Raw genomic sequence first — 10,403 nt, 5'->3', positions numbered from 1 at the left:
CAGATACAACCCTTCATCCTGACCAGGTTGTTTGAGATGGAAGATGACTTTTACTCTCTCAGGTTCTTCATATCTGTATACATGTTTTCCAGGGATAATTTCTGCATGGACCTTTGAGGTTCTCAGTAGGTGGAAAATTCCCTACATTCCTGTATTGTAAGTCCAACTCTAATCCAGCTCTTCTGTAAAGTTAGATTGATAGAACAGTGTATGGTTAGGGTTAATAACAAGTTTGATTTGGGTTAGGAATCATTCTGTTGGATGAATAATGGTATTGGGTACCTGAGATACTTACAAGAATATATAGGTTAAATATAAGTATGAAAACAGAAATCTAGGTAAGATTTGAAGCCCAGAAAGTCATTGGGCCCTTCATTGGGATACTTAGCTTGAATTATGTTCTGCACAGATGTCTCAGAAAAATTGATATACAATGGCATAGGAACTTGTACCTTGGATGATCGAATGTAGAAGAGAACATCCACTCAAACAGATATAGTCAGAAGGATCAGGATGATAGTCGGTAAGTATCGGACGAAGATTGAGTATAGGATTTGGACCAAAAGTTCTTTAGCAATAGGGTTTCGGTTAGAGACTGAATGTCTTAGGAAAAAACAAATATGTAGTCACCAATAGGATTGACATTTGATAGCGTTAGGCAACCTGGACATGGATGTTTTTCGTAATCCATGTTCACTTTCTATTTAGGCTTTGGTATAATCATAAGTGTGAGCTTTGCATTTGGTGTCCAGAATATTACTGTGATTAAATATGTATGTAGATCAGGTGACATGAGTATTTCATCCACCATTTCTGGGAGCAATATTTTGAAGACATATAATTTTGTATTGGGGGTACAAAAAGGTGTATCCTGTGTCTATGAATACAAAGAAAATGCATAAATAGGCCAATCTGTGAATAAATAATATAACTGGTTCCAACTTGAAATAATGGATTGAATTGAAATGTGAAAATATATAAGAAATCTTATATTAATATACAGTAATTCATTTCAACCCATTATACATCTAATGGCAATATGAGGATTATGGTTTGTCATGAAGATTGTGTGAGCTTTGCTTCAAATTGATTATGGAAATCGAAAATAATGTGTTTGGAAAGAAGTCTCATGAAAAGACGAAAACTGGAGGAATACATGTGTTCTGAAGCAGGAAGTGACTGAAAGTGATACAAATGCCTATAAATTTGCTAAATTGTGGATGAAATTTATGTCCTATGATGTGCATAAACTTAAGAAATAGTAATGCACCAGTGTTGAATAAAAATGACCGTCAAAATACACATCATGTCCCATAGGAATCTACATGCATTGATGTTAAACTGGGTCAGTTACTGTAGAAATATTAGGATTTCAATGCACGAATCACTGAAGAAGGTTTTCAGTACTAGGAAACAAATATGTTTTTCAGGTGGATGAATATTTCTTAGAATAATCTTGTGAAAATTTGAATATAAATCCACTTACATGAACATGAATGAATTTTAGAAGTGTATTTAAGACACATATATTTCATATTTTGAAAAATCTGGAGACTATATATATATATATATATATATATATATATATATATATATACACAAAACACACAAACAGACATTAAAATGTAGCAATATATGCGTCATTTGAAATACATCATGAAATGTATATAATCCACAGATGCAAAAATATATATTTTACAGAACATGGATTTATGTATAATTTTGTTCTACTAGGAAGCTGACCCATAGGTTGAATATTCAGTTCCTACAGCATTTAGGAGGAATGATCTCTTCTCATAATTTGTATTTGCCGATGCAGCCACCTCACAAAAATGTAGGTGTGATACCAGGTAGCATTCTATATGTGCATATAAAAATACATGTGTTGAATAGGCTACAGAAAAAAAGAGACAGGAATTCACATATTTGTTAACTTTAAAAACACATTGAGAGGGGAAGCGGCAGAGCCGCCAATCGCTCCTGCAAGGTTGGCAAACCTGCAACCCATGGGCAGAACAAGTCCAGAGACCCACCAGCTTGGAAAACCCATCGCCTTGGTTTCGAGAGGGGCAGAGGCGCTGCCCGCCTGCAAGGTAGGCGGACCTGTGACCCACAGGCAGAACAGGCCCAGCAATCTGCGGAGGGTCAGAGACGCCCCATGTGCCTGCATGGTAGGTGGAACTGCGACCACCGACAGACCAGGCCTATGGCCCGCCAGCATGGTAGACACATCTTCCCAGTTGGGGGAGGGGCAGAGCCACCATCCACGCCTGCAAAGTAGACGGACTGGCAAACGACAGACAGATGAGGCTCAGTGGCCCGCGGATGGTCAGAACTGCTGCCCCCGCCTGCAAGGTAGGCCGATCTGCGACCCAGTGGCAGAACAGGCCCAGCGCCCGCAGAGGCAGAGCTGCCGCTCACGCCTTCAAGGTAGGCGGACCTGCTTTCAACCAGCAGAACAGGCCCAGCGTCCTGCTGGTGTGGTAGGCACATTGCCCCAAATGTAGGAGGGGCAGAGCCGCCGCCCGTGCCTGCAAGGGAGCCTTTGCAACTATACAAGAGCAATATAAATATATAGGGGAAAAATTCCATAACACAACAGTTTCACCAAGCAGAAAGAAACGCGAACAGCATGAAAAGACATGGAAAGGAAGGACCACAAGCAATGCAGTTAAAGTCAACGTTAGAAGAAGTAATATCTGCAGCAGATGGAATGTCAGATAAAGAATTCAGGATATACATGCTTCAGATAATCTGGAGTCTCACGGAAGACATTAGAGAGCAAAATCAGACAATGAAAGATCACTTCGACAATGAATTACATAAACAAATAAAAGAAGCAGAAGATCAACTATACAGGGAGATGAGGTTATAAAATAAAAAAAAAAAACCAGAAATCCTAGAAATGCAGGAAGCAATAAACCAACTTGAAAACTCAATTGAGAATACTACCAGCAGAGAAGAACACTTAGAAGATATAACATCAAACAATGAAAACAAAGTATTTCAACTTGAAAAGAACATAGACAGCTCAAAAAAAAAAATGTGCACCATGATCAAGTAGGATTCATCCCTGGGATGCAAGGCTGGTTCAATATACAGAAATCAATAAATGTTACTCCCCACATCAATAGACTTAAAAATAAGAACCATATGATCATCCCGATAGATGCAGAAAAAGCATTCGACAAAGTACAGCATTCCTTCATGTTCAAAACTCTAGAAAAACTAAGGATAACAGGAATATACCTCAATATTGTAAAAGCAATCAATGCTAAGACTCAGGCTAGCATCATTCTGAATGGAGAAAAATTGAAGGCATTCCCTCTAAAATCTGGAACAAGACAGGAATGCCCTCTCTCACCACTTCTGTTCAACATAGTTCTAGAAACACTGGCCAGAGCAATTAGACAGAAGAAAGAAATTAAAGGCATAAAAATAGGAAAAGTAGAACTTAAATTTTCACTATTTTCAGATGACATGATTCTATACCTAGCAGACACAAAAGGTTCTACAAAGAAACTATTAGAGCTAATAAATGAATTCACCAAAGTGGCAGGATATAAAATCAGCATGCATAAATCAAAGGCATTCCTATATATCAGCAAAAAATCCTCTGAAATGGAAATGGGGACAACCAAGCCATACACAATATCCTCCGAAAAAATAAAATACTTGGGAATCAACCTAACAAAAGAGGTGAAAGACTGATACAATGAAAACTACAGAAACCTAAAGAGAGAAATTGAAGATCTTAGAATATGGAAAAATATACCCTGTTCATGGATAGGCAGAACTAACATCATCAAAATGGCGATATTACCAAGAGTTCTCTAGAGGTTTAATGCAATGCCAATCAAAATCCCAATGGCATTTCATGTAGAAAAAGAGAAAGCAATCATGAAATTCATATGGAAAAATAAAAGACCCAGAATAGCAAAAACAATGCTAAGCAGGAAGTGTGAATCTGGCGGTATAGCCATTCCAGACTAGAAACAATACTGCAGAGCAATAGTTACAAAAAAAGCATGGTACTGGTACCAAAACAGGTGGGTGGACAAATGGTACAGAATATAGGACACAGAAACCAATCCACAAAACTACAACTATGTTATATTTGATAAAGGGGCTAAAAGCATGCAATGGAGGAAAGATAGCATCTTCAACAAATGATGCTGGGAAAACTGGAAATCCATATGCAACAAAATTAAACTTAATCCCTTTCTCTCGCCATGCACAAAAGTTATATCAAAATGCATCGAGGAGCTTGATATCAAATCAGAGACATGGCATCTGATAGAAGAAAAAGTTGGCTAAGATCTACATACTGTGGTTTCGGGGTCCAAATTTATCAATATTGCACCCATTGCACAAGAGTTAATAACTAGAATCAACAAATGGAACTTAAATTTTTTTCTCAGCAAAAGAAACAATAGAGAGGTAAATAGGGAGCCAACAACCTGGGAACAAGTCTTTACTCCTCTCACTTCAGATAGAGCCCTAATATCCAGAGTATACAAAGAACTAAAAAAATTAGACAATATGAAAACAAATAACCCAATCAACAAATGGGCCAAGGACCTGAACAGACACTTCTCAGAGGAGGACATACAATCAGTCAATAAGTACATGAAAAAATGCTCACAATCTCTAGGAGTCAGAGAAATGCAAAACAAACCCACCCTAAGATACAATCTCACTGCAGTAAGATTGGCAGCCATTATGATGTCAAATGACAACAAGTGCGGGCAAGGATGTGGGGAAAAGTGTACACCTGTACATTGCTGGTGGGACTGCAAATTGGTGCAGCCAATTTGGAAAGCAGTATGGACATTTCTTGGAAAGCTGGGAATGGAACCACCATTTGAGCCAGCTATTCCCCTTCTCTGTCTATTTCCTAAAGACCTAAAAAGATCTTGCTACAGGGACACTGATAAATTGATGTTTATTGCAGCACAATTCACAATAGCAAGACTCTAGAACCAAACTCGATGCCCTTCAAAAGATGAATAGATAAAAAAAGGTGGCATTTATACACAATGGAGTATTACTCTGCATTAGAAAATGACAACATCATACAATTTGCAGAGAAATGGATGGCATTATAATAGATTATGCTAAGTGAAGATAGGCAAACCCTAAAAAACAAATGCCAGATGTTTTCTTTGATATAAGGAGAGTAAGTAAGAACAGAGTTGGGAAGTGGAGCATGAGAAGAAGATTAACATTATACAGGGGTGAGAGGTGGGAGGGAAAAAGAAAGAGAAGTGAAATTACATGGAAATGGAAGGAGACCCTCATGGTTATAAAAAATTAAATACAAGAGGAAGTGAGGGGAAAGGGAAAAAAAAACAAGGAATTCCAGTAGATGGGGTAGAGAGTGAAGATTGGAGGGGAGGGAATGGGAGATTGTAGAGCATAGGAAATGCAGCAGAATACAACAGACACTAGTATAGCAATATGTGAAACAGTGGATGTGTAACCGATGGGATGCTGCAAACTGTATATGGGGAAAAATGGAACTTCATAACCCAATGAATCAAAGTGTGAAATATGATATGTCAAGAACTATGTAATTTTTTGAAGAACCAACAATAAAAAATAAAGGAAAAAAAAAACATGGAGAACTATTTCAATTAAAAATTGACCAAAATTATAACACCTACCGTTTGTAATGCAAAAGTCAAGTCCAACTATTCAGAATGCCTCCTCTGAACTTCTTTTATTTTTATTCTGTTTTGGTTATTTTTCTCCATCATATTAGGATTAGTAGTCAGAGGCTAGTAGGTTATGTGTTCACGTCAGGAATTCAGTATTTCAAAAGGAAAATAGAAAAATGAATCCAATGTGTATGCAAATATGTGCTACACAAAAATCTTCTCACTCTCATTCAGAAGAATGCCTTAACATTACCTTCACCCCAAGTAAGACACAATTAGAGGAGAAGAGTTAGAAATCTGTGAATACATATCAGGAATGGAAAATGTTCAGGAATTCACAAGTTTGGAGGTAGTAGATGAGTTTCCAAAAGTAAGGGACAGGGTAAACACTCCACAGACATCGAGCTCTGCTGGCCAAAAGACTTCTTGAGTAACTGCCTCTGAGTTTGGGCACTTGAAATATATGTTGTTGTCAGGAGCTTTAGCTTCCTTTTAAGTGAGACAATCAAAGCTGGGTCTGCATCTATTTGACCTGGTGGACATGGTTTCTTATTTTCCAATGAACATAACACAGCAGTGGTGAATTCTCTCTTTGTAGGTAAACTATGGCCACTGGGGGCTAAGTGTCTCCCTTTGTGGACTGTAAAGTCATTTGGTCATCCTCCACTTTTTGTGGTGTTTCTTGCTGCTGCACTAGGGGTTTTCCATTTGCTTCCCGACACACAAGGAGTTCAACTGGGACACAGTGCTGGAGGGACTCCTGTAACGTGTGGTGGTTCAGGGTCTGCAGGAGAATGCACCAACCAGGCTTCTATCCGACATTGCTTGCCTCCTTGACCATAGCAACTTGATTCTGAACATTGCCCTGAAAACTCTCCATATAACAAGATGGCTTTACATAAAAAGGTCTGCTGGCTGCACCATGTAAGTCGCAAGCATTTTGAAGCCAATGTAAGATCCACATGACCCCACCACAGATGTTTTATCACACACCTGCACACCACTGCTATAGGCCCACAACTCTGCAGGCTCCAACTTACTGGCATCTCTGTTCTACACCATTTTCAAGAAACCCACTGAAACAAGGCCCTGTTTGGTACACTCATGATCAACAACAGGACATCCAAAGTTTCTCCAGTGCCACCTGATCATGGGAATTTCAAAAATTTCATGGTTTTTATCTAGTCATTTTTCAAGAATGAAGTTGGAGGCACTGTGGGTTTCACATTCATCCAGGAACCATAAAATTTGAGGAAGATCATTTCAATGAAAGCTCTGGAGAACTCTCACAGGGAATTCTTCCCAAAAGGGCCCAAAAGGGCACATGAAGCCAGGCTTTTTGAGGTCTACAATGTGAGATCCATGTGTGTTTTTTCTCTAACAATGGCTGCCAAGTCGCTCAGATTAAAATTCTGTGATATCCTAGCTGAGATTCCCAGTGCTCTGTGGAAAGTCAGCCTGGGCTTAGATCTCAGTTTCCAAGGGCGACTCTCATGCGTGGCCTCCTAAAATACCAACACAATTCATGGCAATACTTCTCTGAGGTCAGTTCCAGAATTCAGTCTCTAAGGGGAATCACACCTGAGTTCAATCCAAGGTGGACCCAGTCATCTCTTCCAAATGCCACACAAATGACCACAATTAAAGCCAAAACACCTCCACATGGCCCTCATCTTCTTCCATATATACACACATCATAAGCACTGGGTGATGATTTCCATGAGGTGCGCAGCCCAAGACAGTATCCAAAATAAGCTCCCTTGCCCCTCATTTGCCTAAAGTCAGGGTGGCCTGGACACCCTTCCTGTAAACCTTGAGTGATCACATAGGCCTGCAGTTAATACTGCCCTGATTCTCCAATTTGAGGCCTAGGGACTCTGAGGTTTATATTCTTTATGTGAATTGGAGACATGTGAAAACTCAAGCACCTCTGGGCTAGCCTCTGCAGGGATTTGAAGAACTCATTTGACCCTAAAGATCCTGATTCTCACTTGATGGGTGTCAGAATCCTTCGAGGAAGGTGAGAGACTTCAACCACAATTACTACTTTTTTGGCCATTTTGATTTTGGATACACAGGAGATCTTTCTTTTGATCCCTCAGGTGCTGAGAATCTAAGCCACATTCTCACAGAGGGCCTGGAGACTGATTCAGACACATCCCTTACTAAAGCAATTAAGAAAAGAGCCACAGGTGATGCCCATTCATTTCCATTTGAAAACTGTTTTCTTCAGGTTTCACAAAGGGGTGGCCTGAGGCAAAGACCTTCCTGACATTCAGGGCAACAGAACAATAGGTAAGCAAAAGGCCTAAATCAGGGTTTCTCCATTGATACTTTCCTGGTCACACTCATATCAGAGTTTTCTGAGATGCTCGCCATTCCCTTCAGCTATCCAGGACATGGCCATGTCACACAGCTTGGATGTGATGAATATCTTGGACACAAAACCATGAGCCTATTCTGGAGAGTGCCCAAAATCTCGGAAGAAAACAAAAACTTAAGAAGATAGCAGGTGTTCCCATCGATAAGTGAAGCCTCAGTCCATTCATTAATTGGGCAGTATGAATCCTGGGAAGCTGTCTACTAGACAGGACTCTTCCATTGATGCATATTCTTTTCTAATGTCTACAACCAGGGACACAGTGGGATACACAGACATAGAACACTCCCCTTGTCAAACGAGTTACTAGAAACAGTTCCGTGAAATCCAAACAAACCACCATTTCTACCTCTTCTCAGAACATGATACAAAACCACAAACCCACACCCACAGCCACAAAGACACCTCCTTCCACCAAGTAGGTCTGTGACTATCCGGAGTGTTCTCTGACTGGTGGGCCATACTATGTTCTAACAAAATGGACTTTTCTGTCTCAGATCTTTTCTCCTTGGCCAACTCTTTGAAGTTGTCAAGAGCCAGCAGTGAGCCACTACCTGCTTTCTCAGGAAAAGCCCCTCTTTAGAGCTTTCCTGGCTTTTGGCCATTCTCACATCAGTAGGTACCAAGAATGACTGACTCTGTCCTTGGTAAATCCAAACAAGTGAGACCACTGGGAATGGGACTGGACTGGCTCTGGGTGCCTGTCTTCCTGGATCCCATGTTCAGAGATTTCCATCACCAAAGAAGTGAGGTGAGGTCACTTCCTTCAGGAACTGAATCAGATCACTGCCTTGGAAACCTCTTTTGCCGCGGTCTGGTTGGGCACAAAATCACGAGCCACCACACAGCTTGTTGATTCAAACAGCAACTCTTTTTTCCAGAATTCACACCAGTCGTCTACAATCACGTTCTGTGGAAATCCACGTTCTCTGCCCAAATCTACCCCAACTGGGCTTCTGTCTCTCAAAAAATACTGTTTGAATCCCGTGAGAACTCAAGGGGAACTCAGGCAGCAGGATACGCCTTTTTCCCAGCATGAATAACCTTAAACCTGGAACCAACCTAATCCCGGATAGTCCTAAACCGGAAAGTACTAAACGCAGATTATCCTTAACCGGGAACTCCCTAAACCCTGATCCGCCCTGGTCCTTGTGCAAGGTCACCTTAGATGCAATGTCACTGCAAAATGTCCTATTTCCAGGAGTCCTTCCACTAAGCAACATGGGGTACCCTGGCAAGGAAATTGTCATACCTACTTGACTAATGGCTCTCAGCATCTCCCCCCTTCAGATTAATTAAACAATAAGCAATGTGGCTTAAGGACCATGCCTGGTAGGTTGTCCAATTCAACATATGGTCCAAACCCGTCATCGGAAAACTGACCTTTAGGCTTCAGCCTCCTGTCTTAGGTTGATACCACTGTAATTGGATCATACCCGTCACTGACTACCAGTCCAACACATAGCCATTGGTCCCCAAATTTTAGACCATCACTATCAAAAGGGAGGCGGATACAGAAATGTCATGACACTAAGCCAATTGACGGCTCCTTGGGAAAAATTGCATCACCCGTGACACCATCAGCAAAAATATGCCAGCACTACCAGAATTAACATGGGGTGTGCTGGCAAGAAAATTATAATTGCATCAATGGTGACACCATCAGCAAAGATATGCCAGCATTACCACAATTCGTTGCACCAAACGATAGTTACATAATCCAGGCAAGTTCTGCAAGCAGTTCAAAGTGGAGGAATCTATCAATATGTCCATTTCCTTCCAAAATAAATCGAATCCTTGATTGAGCATTACTTGTTGAGTTATATTCATTGATGCATCAGTTTATACAGTTTACTGTGAGAGCTATCATAGAAGCTGTAGTTTGGTTTTATCTTAGTCTTCACCAGCACTAGGATGGAGATGGGAATTCTGGCAAAGATGCTAAAGAGACATTATCCTGAACAGAATTATTAAATATAATGAAAAGGAAAGGTGAAAGAAAACAAACAGATCTGTTAACCTCCTTTAAAAGCAATCCTTAACAGCTTTTTACCTAATTTAAATTAGTAAACAAACAGATCTGTTAACCACCTTTAAAAACAATCCTTAACAGCTGTTTACCTAATTTAATTTAACCATTTAAATCACGTGAATAAAAAAAAATAATAATTCGGATACATTTTTTCATGAGCGCTTCTCATATAAGAAATATGGACATACGCACATACAGACATACAACACAAAACACAAGCGTGCAAACAAACATACAACACATAAGAAAATAGTAAAGGCCTTGTAGCTTTACCTAGGTGAAATCTCCATTGCAATGTTTAAAAACTCCACAGTCAAAAAATAAAACTGAT

Source organism: Callospermophilus lateralis, unplaced genomic scaffold (genome assembly GCF_048772815.1).
Source record: "Callospermophilus lateralis isolate mCalLat2 unplaced genomic scaffold, mCalLat2.hap1 Scaffold_60, whole genome shotgun sequence".
In the NCBI taxonomy this organism is placed as follows: Eukaryota; Metazoa; Chordata; class Mammalia; order Rodentia; family Sciuridae; genus Callospermophilus; species Callospermophilus lateralis.
Note: the sequence above shows the minus strand (reverse complement) of the source record.